Below are 15,964 nucleotides of genomic sequence, written 5' to 3'. Positions count from 1 at the left end.
CTTCCTCCTGGGTTGATGAGAAAGATTCTTCTTGGCTCCTGATGTTCCTTCCCGGATCTTTGACTGAAATCTGCTTTCCAGCCTTTTCAATATGATGATCTGGTTGGGAGCCTCCTTAGCTCGTCTGTAGCTTCGTGGAGGTGGAACATTTGATCTGGCCATCAGTCTGCGCTTGTGAACTTCATCCATATCATGATCTCTTGATTCTTCTGAGGTTGTGATTTCAGAAGGATCATTCTTAGAGATGATCATGATATCCTTTTGTCACAGCCCACTATCCCAATGACGGGTTAACCGGGGTTATGACTTGGGGTGAACAATAAGAAACGGAAATTAAAGGGGATTTACTAAGTAATCAACATTAATAACAAACTAGTGGTATATATATATAACCACTTGGGTAATTCACAAATGAGTCTGCCATAACGACTAGACCCCAACTGAAAGTTAATTAAAATGAAGTAGTAATAAGTTCAAGTAGAAATGATAAATAAGTCAGAGTGTTTGCAGCGAAAAAACGTGTGAGTTATGCATATGGAGATGCATACTCAAGGTTTCATTACATAAACATCAAAAGGGAAATCCGCTCAACACCGATCCATTCCATCGCCTGCTCAACCTGCACATTTAGAAATACATGCAGGGCTGAGTATAAAAATACTCAGTGACATAAGCCGAAAATACAACATGCATACATATATAAATTGAACTGCCAACAGTAACACACAGGGTTTTTCTTGAATGACCTGCGCTTACTAAAACATTTCATTCATTTTCATAAAGGTGGATGCGCATCCCATTTTCAGTCTATATGATCCATATCTGTCCTTTCTGTCACGCGTCGGGAAGGAGGCCTCCTTACCACGGACGCCAAGACCGGTCGCAAGCGACTCGCGGTCTCCATGAGTGTACACGTTAATCCTAGCTAGCGACCTTTGTCTAGCATAGGATCCCAATTGGATTTCCTTTAAAGTTGGCGAACCAACACAGATAGGATACATATAAAAACATAAACATTTTTGGCAGTCAATCATTTCATAAACATTTCATTTCATTTCATGAACATTTCATTTTCATTTCATAAGAGTCATTTATCATTTGGGCATAATAATAAACTGAAATTAACAGTTAAAATCATCTCATGCATATATTCGTATAAGAGGCCTACGACACGCAGGGGATCTCTATATACGTATAGTAAAAGTAATGCCCACCTCAATTGTTCTTAAAGCTGGCGTGGAGTCGTTTCTTCTTCGGCTTCACTTTCTGTCGCCCGGACCTTCATTGATGAAGAGTCGATAAGTTCGTGAAGAAATTGTCATAAGACAAAGTCTAATTCTACGTGCCTAGGGTATCTTTTAATGTTTTAGGGTTCTAGAATCCATAATTCGTTACATTAAAGACAGTCAAAAATCAATCATACCTCGTCTAATCTCATTCAAACACATAGGCAACACAAACACATAAGGCACATAAGAATCACAATCAAACATCATCAAAACACGCTCTGTTTTTACACTGACTCAACTTCAAAATTTAATCTGTTCTGGCTCCGACATCTCCTGGACTCGAGACTCATACCGAAAGAAAGATCTTCGAGTCTAGTTTCATATAAAAAAAAAGTAGAGTCGAAAAATCCAAGTGGTTTGAGAGATATGACGTTTTTACCACGATCTACCATGTTCGGCAGTTTTGAACAATCGAAAACTTGGATTTTTGAAAAATAGTAAACGTTGTCAAACTGGGCTCAACTTTGGTGGATATCTAGCTAACACAATAAGGTTAATACCATAAAAATTTGGAAAGCTAGATCACACAGGAAGCTACTGAAATGAATGACTCTTTCCTCTGTTCTCTGAAATTCTCGGTAGTAATGTGCAGTTTAGGTTTTGCATTTTAAAGAAGTATCAAACGAAGTTGGAATGGCTTGAAATTTTACCAGGGTACTCAAGACTCATGTAGGGACTTGCTATACAATTTTCAAAGCTATTAGACATCGATAAACCGTCGATCACAGTAGGTCAGTAGGCCTACGAAATTCATATTTATAAGTCCTTAAAAAATAATTTATATAAATCAAGAAATAAGAGTTTAATCCCAAAAATATTCATTAAAAGTCCATCATAATTTAAATAAAAGAACGGACCTCATTTAAAATAAATAGTCCCAAACTCGTTACGCACATATACTAAATCTTTCATGAAACATCCTTTAAAATAAACTTTGATACATAGAAAATAATTCAACAACTTGAGCTCTTAAGAGGTTGTTTTGCAACAGACATCAAATCTGCCTCGGATCTCCAAATGAGGCTCCAAAAGACATTCTGGAAACTAGACATTTCAAGGATCATTCTCCAATTTGAATCGAATGAAAAAAAATTCAAACGAGCAAGATATGCCCTCTCAAGATGGGTATTTAACAAGCAAAAATCTGAAAATTTCAGATTTCCAGATTACAACCAAGTCAGTGGGCTTTCTTTAAAAAGTCATATCTCCCTTTACAAAACTCCACTGGGAACCCCAAGGGTCAATCTGGAAACTAGGGAGAGATCATAACACTCTCCAGTTGGATTTACTCCAAGAACATTCATGGTTTAGAAGATATGACTGTCTAAAGTTCAGTGCACAAAAAGAGTTCAAGTTTGGCAGATTCAGAACATAAATCGGAAAAACCACTTTAGGCTTCACCAAAAATTCTAAAACTGAACAAGTAAGTTCCCAACATGTCAGTGAATATTCAGTAGAAAGATAGGCTTGAGAATCAAAGATTTAAGTCGGCCTTTGCCACCTCAAAGTCGTAGGTTTGTAAAATCTACTGGATGGTACATGGAATAAGAACTAGATTTCAAGAATTTATACCGGTTGTTTCCCTTACTCAAAAATGGTGAGACTGATGTCAAAAGAACGATACGGGAGTCTAGAGTGACATATTCAAGTTTCAAAGGTTTTCACCGATTGAAACTTTACTTATGGCCTCCCAAAGATTGTTTACCAAAAATGTATTCCAGATGGGCAGTGATGTTTACAAATTCATAAATAAATCATAAGAGCTCCAAACCTTCTGAAATTTTACCAGAGTATAGAAAACATATGAAAGATGATACACAATTAATTTGGGAATTTTTGGGAATCATTTTGATGGCTGGAATCGTCTTGCAAAACACTGCCGAGCAGTGTGCTTATGGCAGATTCGCTGCCTTACCTCATGCACGGTTTTTCACCCAATAAACTCTACCAAAATAATCATCCAAAATCATAAAACATATCCTCACATAATATAGCACACAAATGTGTAAAAATCCATGGCCATAAAGCATTTTCAGTTGAGAAAAAGCAAAGAAAAACTCACCCTCGAAGCACAACCTTCACTCTATAGTTTTCCCACACTCTCCCTTGCTTTGCTACTTCTCTTGGGGCTTCAAAGGCTTCTATGGAGTGTGATAATGGTGGGAGAAAAGTTGTGAGAGTGGGAGAAAGAATGTAGTGGTGGGGGAAAAGGAGTAGTGTGGTGGAGAGGTAGGAGTAGTGGTAGGGAAAAAGATTAGTGGTAGGGAAAAGAAAATATTAGTGGTGGTAGGGAAAAAGATTAGTGGTAGGGAAAAGAAAATATTAGTGGAGGATAATGGGGTGTTACATTAAGTAAATATAAAAATGTGGTGTAGTAATAACCCATGTGTAAAAAAAAAATATATGTAAGACTAATCATCAATTGATAAAATGCTAGAGCATAAAACTCTTGTGATCAAAATTAGAATAAATAGCACTAACATTAGTGCACTCTCTCAATTTATAAATACATCATAGGAAAATAATTTGAGAAAAATATTGATGGAAAATTTTTATAACTCATCATTCCTAAATTTCTCGGTAAAAATAAATAAATACATAATTTTTTTTTTTGATTTGAAAACTCAAAATAAATCTTTGAGCTCCATCATTCTCTTAATGGACTCAAAATATATTTTGAGTGCATCATCCGTTGAAATAAAAATAAAAATAAATTATCACGTATGTAATCATCAAATTCACATAACTCCGTATTTTATTAATGGATGCTGAACCCTAATTACCATAAGAAATCCTTAAATCAATAATTAAAAGTCTATAATCCTTAATAAAAAGTCGGGGCATTACATACTATCCCCCTTAACATAAATTTCGTCCCGAAATTTGTACCTCAGAAAATAACTCTGAGTACTTCACTTTCCTGTTAGACGGTAGTCTATTATTGACCATGATATATTCATAGGTCCCTTACTATCGGTATTGACTTAGTCCTTAGTACCTGAACTTCCCGATCTAAGATAGATTTGGATCTTCCTTCGTAACTCAAATATTGACTAATAATAATGTTGTTCTTATGGATCATATGCTTTGAATCGTAAACATACTTCTCTATTTGCGACACATGGGATACATTACGCACATTCTCAAAGCTTAGCGCTAACGCCAACCAGTAAGTTATTGGGTCTATCCTTTCTACAATCTCGTATGAGCCTATAAAACGGGGTTTAGGTTTACCCTTTACACCGAATCTAACGATTCCTCTTGATGGAGAAACCTTCAGAAAATTTTTCTTTACATCCTCAAACTATAGGTCCTTTCGGCGCTTGTCAGCATATGACTTCTGTCTATCCTGGGCCTCCTTGATTCCTTTTTCTGATTTGACGGACGATCTCAATCATCTCGCCATTTCATCCCAACAAAGTGGTGATCTATATTTCATCAGGTATAACGCCTCATTTGCCAATCTATCGATAGTCGATTGATAACTGGTATTATATGTCTCACAATGAGTGGCAAAAACATGTTCTCAGCTTTCACCCCGGTTTAGCTCGGTCGTCCTCAACATACCTTATTAATAATTTCTATGTCGTTTAAGCGGAACTATAATGACTAATATCTCTAGAGCATTCTTAAGGCAACTTAAACAGTTTGTAAGGAGACCAACCATTTCGAGCATGTAGGCAGTCAGCCTAAAACGCCGTTATAAACTTTTATTCATTCATCGAAGGAATCTCGAGTCATGTGGGCATTGACTGCCCCCTTTCGTGACAACCTTTGCTTAAGTATGATGGATTCGAAAAAATCCATCTCGACAACGAAATTCATTGGTTCGTTAAGGGCTCAGTTTGTCCCAAACACGACATTAAGCTTGACTTTATGAGCTCGAAGACTCAAAGTAACAATGTGATATGTTGTAAAACCTTCACTTGCTAGCACGCAAGACATATTTCAACAAATGAGGTTACATCTCGTTTCATTCCTCCTAACTAGAATTTTTCTAGATCTTAATACATCTTAGTACTTCCTGGTGACAGTATATGGGTGCCATGGCTTTATCTTATTCTTAAGTTCATTGTCATGGACATGCATATCTTCTCTTCAAAGAAGATAGCATTATCTGATTCTTAAGTTCCTTATTCTTCCTCGTAGCTTCTCCATCTTTTCGTCCTTCCTTTTTGCTTCTACCACCATTTTTCTCATACTGGGTATTGTCGCAATAACACTCGCTATTGTATTAGGTGGTTTAATCACTTCTATCCTCATCTTGTCAAAGTTTTTAATGAGTTCATCTTCCCTCGTGAGAAAGTATCCTAACTTCGACGAGACTTTAGGACTCAATGCATCGGCTACTACATTGGCCTTGCCTGGGTGGTAGTTAATACCACAATCATAATCCTTTACTAGTTCGAGCCATATTCTTTGTCTCATGTTCAGATCCCTTTGCTTGAAAAAAAATATTTCAAACTTTTATGATCGGTGAATATCTCACACCTAACTCCGTATAGGTGATGTCTCCATATTTTCAGTGCATGCACCACTGCAGCTAATTTTAAATCATGGGTTGGATAATTCAGTTCATGTGGTCTAAGTTGTCGCGATGCATATACTATCACCTTTCCCTCTTGCATTAACACACAACCTAGTCCATTTTTCGACGCATCCGTGTAGATCACATATTCCCTGTCTGGTTTTGGAACTGCTAGCACTGGTGCAGTAGTTAACATGTCCTTGAGCTGCTGAAAACTTCTCTCGCACTCATCAGTCCAAGTATACTTGATTCCTTTCCCAAGTAACTGCGTCATTGGTCTTGCTATTTTTGAAAATCCTTCAATGAATCTTCGATAGTAGCCAGCTAATCCTAAGAAACTTCTTATCTCATTTGGAGTTGTTGGTGACCTCCATCCTTGTACTGCTTCAACCTTGATACCTTCTGACCTTAAGCCAAATCTCACATTTAGTGAATTTGATATAAAGACATTCACCCCTTAGTGTTTGCAACGCGATTCTCAATGTTTCTTATATTCTTCTTAATCTTAGAGTAGATAAGGATATCGTCTTTGAATACCAAGATGGACTTATCCAAGTAAGGATAGAATGCTTTGTTCATGAGGTCCATGAACACCACTGGCGCGTTTATTAATCCGAACGGCACAACTACGAATTCGTAGTGATCATATCTTATTCGGAAAGCCGTTTTGGGTATATCTTCATGTCTAACTTTTAACTGATGATACCCAAACTTCAAATCGATCTTAAAGATTACACTCACACCTTTGAGTTGGTCGAATAAATAATCCTCAAGGTGCCTTCCTTCTTCTTAACAAATAACACAGGCGCTTTCCATGGGATACACTAGGTTTGATAAAACCTAGGTCCAATAATTCCTGTAATTGGATCTTTAGCTCCTCCAATTCCCTTGGAGCCATCCTGTAAGGTGCCTTGGATACCGGTGCTGATCCTGGTTCTAAATCGATGGTAAATTCTACTTGTCTATCGAGTGGCAGCCCTGGTAAATTTTCTGAAAAATATCTCAGAATTCCCGTACAATCTCTACGTCTTCAATTATCCCTTTGGTCTCAACTCCTCCGATCAGGTATACCAGGAAAGCTTGGCAGTCTATCTTGTTCATCATCTTCCTCGCTTGTAAGGCTGAAATAATTGGTATCATGTTCCCCAGGTTTATCTCAAAGCATCCATCCCCGAAAAGTTAAAAGCAATCTTTCGCTCCTTGCATAAAACTGTGGCGTAGTTCTTAGCTAACCAGTCAATCCCTAGGATTACATCAATGTCCTATATTGTATAAACTGCAAGTTGTTCACTATGACCTTAAATGATCCTATGTTTACCTCTTGGTTTGAGTAAGCATGTGTTTCTATCGTCGCCCCTCCTATGGGTAAAGAATTTCTCATGTCCAGATTAGCCCTTTTCAGGTATGAGTTTTAGGGTATTTGCACATGCACTTGCAGAGAAAGAATGCGAGGCACCCGTATCGAACAGAAGTATAACAGGTGTGTTGAGTAGCGTGCCCATACTTATTAGGTTTCCTTGTTTGCTTCCTTATTTATTCTTGTGCGGGGCATAGGTTCTAACTTAAGGGGGTTGTGGTGGATAGAGTAGTTGTTGGCCTAGAATGACCCTAAATGGTTGTGCTTGACCCGGTTGATTCGATCTTCACATCCCTCCTTGTGGCCTCGCTTGGAAATCTTTAGCAAAATGGCCCTTCTGACCATATTTAAAACATGTATTACTATCATCCAAACATATATCATAATATGACTTGGAAAACTTCGGCCATGGAGGTACCCCAGGCTGGCCCTGATTATCCTTAGCAGGTCCTATGTTTGTTTGATGTCCTTGTCCTTGCCTTTGGGCACTATGTTTCCTACCGAGGCCTCTTGCCATTTCGACTATCATAGTAGTCTTGCCTTCGTCCTTGATCATTTGCTTCCTGAGTTGAGTTTGGGTCGGGCAAATCTCGGGCCTACTACCTCGGCGTCCAGAGCTTGGCTGAACAATTCAGAGTTCATAAACTCAGTATAATTGTCGAGTACCTTAGGCCGGAGTGAAACTTGTTTATCATCTTTTCTTCTATGTCCACCTACTGTGGGGCCTAACGGACATGCTGCAGAAAATATGGTCATACTTGGTCATATCCCATCTTGTTTTGCTTTGGATTAAACACTTCTTTTCCTTTCCTCTTATAACGGCTATTAGAAATATAATTGTCATATACCCCCGTCTGAAAATCTTCTAAGACAAGTCTGACAGCTCTTCTTGAGTCATCGCTTTTCTTTTGGCCTTCAACCAAAATCTGCAAATTCAGTCAATTGGAATGCAACACAGAAAGTCGTTCATGTACGCAAACACTATATTACGGTCTCAATTTGGATTCTGAATTTCTATCATAATGAGTGGTCGATAATATTCATAGGACAAAGACTAATCTCAACTAATTTAAACACAATGAGAGACAACTATACAAAGCTATAGTTTGGGTGGTATACTAGGTCAGTAGACTAATACTTCTTAGTCTAATCGATAAAGGGAATCTACTATGACAACTCACGAGTTGCAAGGCTCAAAATCAACACAACATCAAAGCAAGGTGTTGTAGAAATTGTTCAAGAGATTCAAAAGAATGACCAGAGGGTATGAAATGATTAACTACAAGGTCGAACAAAATGACCTCGAGTAAGAACCCGTCTGGCTTTTCAACCGAAAGTTGAAACATATAGGTTTTCAACCCAAAAGACGTCTACTGAGATTTGGATCATGTGGACTGGCCAGGTCCAACATCATCACTTCCCAGTCACACGGGAAACATTGTCCCGAACTTGAGAAGTCGTGGACATACTATACATAACGAAACTTGAGTTCGTAGTGGCAGCTTAAAGCTCAAACTTAAGGTTCTAGTCCTATTGAACTAGACTCTTATTCCCCAAGGTCTACATACAGACAGTCGAACCATATTTTCTTATATAACTTGTAGTCCCAAAGACATGGGCAACAGTCCAAAGGCGTGTATACTGAGCTATAACAATTCTTATGTCGTCGTCAAAAGCTATACTAAAATCCCGATATGCCCGGGTAGTCTCTGCTGGGTCAAACGCGGAGCTTTCCTAACTATCGGAATATGCCTGGACGTAACCCTCTTTAATAGATAAGGGAAAGTGTGAGTCTTCTTATACGTAAGTAGACGTAAAACTCTTAAATGTACAAGGTTATGAACATACTATGCATAACAAAACATAAGTTTCATTAAGACAACTAAACTTATTTTAAGGTCTTCTATTCTAGTGGACTCGGATCCCATTTCCCATGTATGTCACAAATATATATATAACCCGCAGACAATCAAATCACGCCCTTTTTATAATCTATCGTGTAACATAAGTCGATTCGATGTTCCATCGTGTGTAAACATTCGAACGTAGAGACTTATGCTTAAACCCTTGATGCAATGTTTGCCTTGAATTCATCTTGTATCATCATTCCATGCTTTTCCTTCAACGCGTACATGTCTTTTCATTCCTCTTTATAATTCAAAAGAACCATTGTTTTCTTGTGGAAGCTGAAATGCTCTAAGTTCTCTATCATTCTTCTAAATCATCACTTCAAGAATCTAGATTGTAGAGATATCCTACTAATCCAGCAGTCTATGTTCTTTTAGAATCGTGATCATGCAACTTATAACAATCTATGTTTTCTGGGGAAAGCATGTGTCAATTCTCTATCATTCTTCTTATTATATCATCATAACTGCAATGATATGCCATGAAAGGCAAAACATTCAACATTTCATCATAGCATGCTCTTTACATAAACATCTTCATGAAACAGTTTAGAACAATAACATCTTTAAAACGTTGTAACTGCAGTTACCTTTTTCCTTGATTGAGCACGATGCAATGGAGTGTTGAGCGGTGTCGTATTAACCCACGTATGTCTAGTGAATCAAACTAGACTTGGCTTTTTAGAATAAGGTTTCTAGTGCCAGAGCAAACGAACTGCTCTGATACCACTCTGTCACAGCCCACTATCCCAATGACGGGTTAACCGGGGTTATGACTTGGGGTGAACAATAAGAAACGGAAATTAAAGGGGATTTACTAAGTAATCAACATTAATAACAAACTAGTGGTATATATATATAACCACTTGGGTAATTCACAAATGAGTCTGCCATAACGACTAGACCCCAACTGAAAGTTAATTAAAATGAAGTAGTAATAAGTTCAAGTAGAAATGATAAATAAGTCAGAGTGTTTGCAGCGAAAAAACGTGTGAGTTATGCATATGGAGATGCATACTCAAGGTTTCATTACATAAACATCAAAAGGGAAATCCGCTCAACACCGATCCATTCCATCGCCTGCTCAACCTGCACATTTAGAAATACATGCAGGGCTGAGTATAAAAATACTCAGTGACATAAGCCGAAAATACAACATGCATACATATATAAATTGAACTGCCAACAGTAACACACAGGGTTTTTCTTGAATGACCTGCGCTTACTAAAACATTTCATTCATTTTCATAAAGGTGGATGCGCATCCCATTTTCAGTCTATATGATCCATATCTGTCCTTTCTGTCACGCGTCGGGAAGGAGGCCTCCTTACCACGGACGCCAAGACCGGTCGCAAGCGACTCGCGGTCTCCATGAGTGTACACGTTAATCCTAGCTAGCGACCTTTGTCTAGCATAGGATCCCAATTGGATTTCCTTTAAAGTTGGCGAACCAACACAGATAGGATACATATAAAAACATAAACATTTTTGGCAGTCAATCATTTCATAAACATTTCATTTCATTTCATGAACATTTCATTTTCATTTCATAAGAGTCATTTATCATTTGGGCATAATAATAAACTGAAATTAACAGTTAAAATCATCTCATGCATATATTCGTATAAGAGGCCTACGACACGCAGGGGATCTCTATATACGTATAGTAAAAGTAATGCCCACCTCAATTGTTCTTAAAGCTGGCGTGGAGTCGTTTCTTCTTCGGCTTCACTTTCTGTCGCCCGGACCTTCATTGATGAAGAGTCGATAAGTTCGTGAAGAAATTGTCATAAGACAAAGTCTAATTCTACGTGCCTAGGGTATCTTTTAATGTTTTAGGGTTCTAGAATCCATAATTCGTTACATTAAAGACAGTCAAAAATCAATCATACCTCGTCTAATCTCATTCAAACACATAGGCAACACAAACACATAAGGCACATAAGAATCACAATCAAACATCATCAAAACACGCTCTGTTTTTACACTGACTCAACTTCAAAATTTAATCTGTTCTGGCTCCGACATCTCCTGGACTCGAGACTCATACCGAAAGAAAGATCTTCGAGTCTAGTTTCATATAAAAAAAAAGTAGAGTCGAAAAATCCAAGTGGTTTGAGAGATATGACGTTTTTACCACGATCTACCATGTTCGGCAGTTTTGAACAATCGAAAACTTGGATTTTTGAAAAATAGTAAACGTTGTCAAACTGGGCTCAACTTTGGTGGATATCTAGCTAACACAATAAGGTTAATACCATAAAAATTTGGAAAGCTAGATCACACAGGAAGCTACTGAAATGAATGACTCTTTCCTCTGTTCTCTGAAATTCTCGGTAGTAATGTGCAGTTTAGGTTTTGCATTTTAAAGAAGTATCAAACGAAGTTGGAATGGCTTGAAATTTTACCAGGGTACTCAAGACTCATGTAGGGACTTGCTATACAATTTTCAAAGCTATTAGACATCGATAAACCGTCGATCACAGTAGGTCAGTAGGCCTACGAAATTCATATTTATAAGTCCTTAAAAAATAATTTATATAAATCAAGAAATAAGAGTTTAATCCCAAAAATATTCATTAAAAGTCCATCATAATTTAAATAAAAGAACGGACCTCATTTAAAATAAATAGTCCCAAACTCGTTACGCACATATACTAAATCTTTCATGAAACATCCTTTAAAATAAACTTTGATACATAGAAAATAATTCAACAACTTGAGCTCTTAAGAGGTTGTTTTGCAACAGACATCAAATCTGCCTCGGATCTCCAAATGAGGCTCCAAAAGACATTCTGGAAACTAGACATTTCAAGGATCATTCTCCAATTTGAATCGAATGAAAAAAAATTCAAACGAGCAAGATATGCCCTCTCAAGATGGGTATTTAACAAGCAAAAATCTGAAAATTTCAGATTTCCAGATTACAACCAAGTCAGTGGGCTTTCTTTAAAAAGTCATATCTCCCTTTACAAAACTCCACTGGGAACCCCAAGGGTCAATCTGGAAACTAGGGAGAGATCATAACACTCTCCAGTTGGATTTACTCCAAGAACATTCATGGTTTAGAAGATATGACTGTCTAAAGTTCAGTGCACAAAAAGAGTTCAAGTTTGGCAGATTCAGAACATAAATCGGAAAAACCACTTTAGGCTTCACCAAAAATTCTAAAACTGAACAAGTAAGTTCCCAACATGTCAGTGAATATTCAGTAGAAAGATAGGCTTGAGAATCAAAGATTTAAGTCGGCCTTTGCCACCTCAAAGTCGTAGGTTTGTAAAATCTACTGGATGGTACATGGAATAAGAACTAGATTTCAAGAATTTATACCGGTTGTTTCCCTTACTCAAAAATGGTGAGACTGATGTCAAAAGAACGATACGGGAGTCTAGAGTGACATATTCAAGTTTCAAAGGTTTTCACCGATTGAAACTTTACTTATGGCCTCCCAAAGATTGTTTACCAAAAATGTATTCCAGATGGGCAGTGATGTTTACAAATTCATAAATAAATCATAAGAGCTCCAAACCTTCTGAAATTTTACCAGAGTATAGAAAACATATGAAAGATGATACACAATTAATTTGGGAATTTTTGGGAATCATTTTGATGGCTGGAATCGTCTTGCAAAACACTGCCGAGCAGTGTGCTTATGGCAGATTCGCTGCCTTACCTCATGCACGGTTTTTCACCCAATAAACTCTACCAAAATAATCATCCAAAATCATAAAACATATCCTCACATAATATAGCACACAAATGTGTAAAAATCCATGGCCATAAAGCATTTTCAGTTGAGAAAAAGCAAAGAAAAACTCACCCTCGAAGCACAACCTTCACTCTATAGTTTTCCCACACTCTCCCTTGCTTTGCTACTTCTCTTGGGGCTTCAAAGGCTTCTATGGAGTGTGATAATGGTGGGAGAAAAGTTGTGAGAGTGGGAGAAAGAATGTAGTGGTGGGGGAAAAGGAGTAGTGTGGTGGAGAGGTAGGAGTAGTGGTAGGGAAAAAGATTAGTGGTAGGGAAAAGAAAATATTAGTGGTGGTAGGGAAAAAGATTAGTGGTAGGGAAAAGAAAATATTAGTGGAGGATAATGGGGTGTTACATTAAGTAAATATAAAAATGTGGTGTAGTAATAACCCATGTGTAAAAAAAAAATATATGTAAGACTAATCATCAATTGATAAAATGCTAGAGCATAAAACTCTTGTGATCAAAATTAGAATAAATAGCACTAACATTAGTGCACTCTCTCAATTTATAAATACATCATAGGAAAATAATTTGAGAAAAATATTGATGGAAAATTTTTATAACTCATCATTCCTAAATTTCTCGGTAAAAATAAATAAATACATAATTTTTTTTTTTGATTTGAAAACTCAAAATAAATCTTTGAGCTCCATCATTCTCTTAATGGACTCAAAATATATTTTGAGTGCATCATCCGTTGAAATAAAAATAAAAATAAATTATCACGTATGTAATCATCAAATTCACATAACTCCGTATTTTATTAATGGATGCTGAACCCTAATTACCATAAGAAATCCTTAAATCAATAATTAAAAGTCTATAATCCTTAATAAAAAGTCGGGGCATTACACCTTTCCTTTGGCAGCTGCAACCTTTCCTCCGATGCTGTTGACCAGTCCTTTCGATGGAAAGTTGCTCATCATGGGAGACTGCATCATGCAGTTCTTGACTGTTTCTTCCAGCTTGTGATTAAGCCTTTTGATTTCATGAGAAGCTCTTTCACATTCTGAGTTGGAGATTCTGAGCTCTTCTTCCAGTCGGCTGTTCTCCATGATTAGCTGATCAAGACATGTTTCATCCGGAAAGTAGATGATTGTCTGATGTTTAGCTCGTTCATCATCGATCTCCTTGTCCTTTTTCTGATTCTGCTTGAGGAGATCTTCGAACATTTTCCTCAGCTGACAGTGATCAGTCAGGAGCTGATCAAACTCGTCAGTTTCAACGGATGAGCTATCTCCAGATTCTGAGTGGTCTCCTGAAAGCATCAGGAAGTTATCAGTATATGGAGTTTTCGTGAGAGATTTTACCTCTGGGCCATTCATTCCATTGTCGTAGCTGTTGTCAGCTACACTTTCTGATTCGTTGGCCATCAGGGCTCGGCTCTCATCATCTGAGCTGGAACTGTCGAAGTCGGATGATTCTGATGTGTCGTTGGAAGAGTCAGCATCATCAGCAACCATCGCTTTCTTCTTCAAAGATCTGCGATCTTTCTTTGCTTTCAGTTCCCTGCGCTCAGCTGGAGTCAGATCAGGACATTCATGCTTAAAGTGTCCTTTCTTTCTACATCCATAACATTCCAATTCTTTGATGTCGTAAGCGGCTGACTTCCTTTCTCCGCTTCGATCTGTGGAATGTCTGGAGTCCCTTTCTCTTTATTTTCCCTTGTAGTGCTGCTTGTGGAACCTTCTGTACTTCCGGAACTTGGACTCCATCTTGTTGAATCTGTCAGTCAACAAGGCATATTGACTGAAGAAGTCCTCAGGGTTGAGTTCCGTTGGCTCCTTGATCTGCTTCTTGCCTTCTCTGGTTGAGGCCTTTAGTGCAACTCCTCTTAAGGTTGATGGACCATCTTCGTCTGATCCTCCAGCCTTCTTGTTACCAAGATTTCTCAGAAGATCGAACTCATTTGCCATGAGATCGGAGAAAAGCTTGTTTGTCGGGAGCTGACTGAATCCTGGCTTATGCTGATGAGCGACTGAGTAGATCTGCCATTCTCCTCGTGGCAGTGCTCGAAGAATCTTCAAGTTGATTTCTCGTTGAGTGTATTTGTCTTTGGAAATGGATTGAACTTCATTCAATATGAGATTGAATCTTTGTTCCATTTCCTCGACAGATTCATTCTTGAGCACGAGGAAGGAGTCGAATTTCTGACAAGCTATGGAAAGCTTATTCTCCTTGATCTCCTCAGAACCTACGCACATTCTTTCCAGAATATCCCACATCTCCTTTGCTGTCCTGCACTTGATGATCTTCATGACATACTTGTCAGGAACGGTGCCGGAGATGATGCTTTTGGCGAGGTTGTCTAGCTCATCTTGCTTCATTTCTTCTGTGGTGAAGTCTGCCTTTGACTTGGGCTGGTCCTCATCGTAAGGTTCCTGACGGATGTCAGTAGGAACCCTTTTTACAGTTTCGGTGATAATGATTGGACCGCTGGTGATGACTTCCCACATTCTACAATGTTGGGCAATGAGGAAGCTTTCAAGCCGAAACTTCCATATGTCGTATTTTTCAATACAAAACATAGGTAGAGAAGATAATCTGCTGTGGTTAGTCTCCATCAAAAAAAGAGAGAACAGGTAACAGCAGATAAAGCAAGTAGCAAGCACAAAACAATAAGAAAGAGCAAAACTTTTTCGAGACCTTTAATAAGGATCTAGTTCAAGTAGAACTAGTCAGAGACAGATAGTTCTTGCGACCAACCTGCTCTGATACCAATTGTTAGGTCCGGGGGGTCTCGAATAGGTGTATGGGAGGGGGGGAATACACCTATAGGCTATTTTTGTGACTATCTACAAACCTCAATCAGAGGGATCTCAGTCAGAGATAGAAGCGAAACTTTACAAGCAAACAAGACACCTGTTTAACCGAAATAAGTGTTGACCAACAGGGTTGACGACTGATACTGAAAGCTCTTCAGTAAAGAGTTATCAGTTAAGTCACTGGAACTTAACTGATCCACGTAAGGGCTTCAGTCGTGTTTGCAAAGATGAAGATGATATCTCTCTTCCTTACTATCAGAGGATAGTGAGTCAGATTGATATCATACGCAGCGGAAATTAAACTTAGTTTCGAATAGCCCTCGGTGGAGCAGATAGTTGGATTAAGGTTTCTCTTTTCAGTTAG

At 38.1% G+C, this 15,964-nt stretch overlaps 2 long non-coding RNA genes across 2 annotated transcripts; both read right to left on the bottom strand.

The window, feature by feature from the left end:
* Positions 1-361: 361 nt before the first annotated feature.
* LOC130997348 (uncharacterized) lies at positions 362-3,581 on the bottom strand. Its single transcript, XR_009093056.1, has 3 exons — positions 3,352-3,581; positions 1,215-1,279; positions 362-619 (listed from the first exon to the last, which is right to left on the bottom strand). It is a non-coding gene; the product is annotated as an uncharacterized LOC130997348 (long non-coding RNA).
* A 6,331-nt stretch (positions 3,582-9,912) lies between these two features.
* On the bottom strand, positions 9,913-13,132 carry LOC130997347 (uncharacterized). The gene is made up of 3 exons (XR_009093055.1): positions 12,903-13,132; positions 10,766-10,830; positions 9,913-10,170 (listed from the first exon to the last, which is right to left on the bottom strand). It is a non-coding gene; the product is annotated as an uncharacterized LOC130997347 (long non-coding RNA).
* Positions 13,133-15,964: the final 2,832 nt, after the last annotated feature.

Source organism: Salvia miltiorrhiza, chromosome 8, assembly GCF_028751815.1.
Source record: "Salvia miltiorrhiza cultivar Shanhuang (shh) chromosome 8, IMPLAD_Smil_shh, whole genome shotgun sequence".
NCBI lineage: Eukaryota > Viridiplantae > Streptophyta > Magnoliopsida > Lamiales > Lamiaceae > Salvia > Salvia miltiorrhiza.
This window is presented reverse-complemented; position numbering and strand designations above follow the sequence as displayed.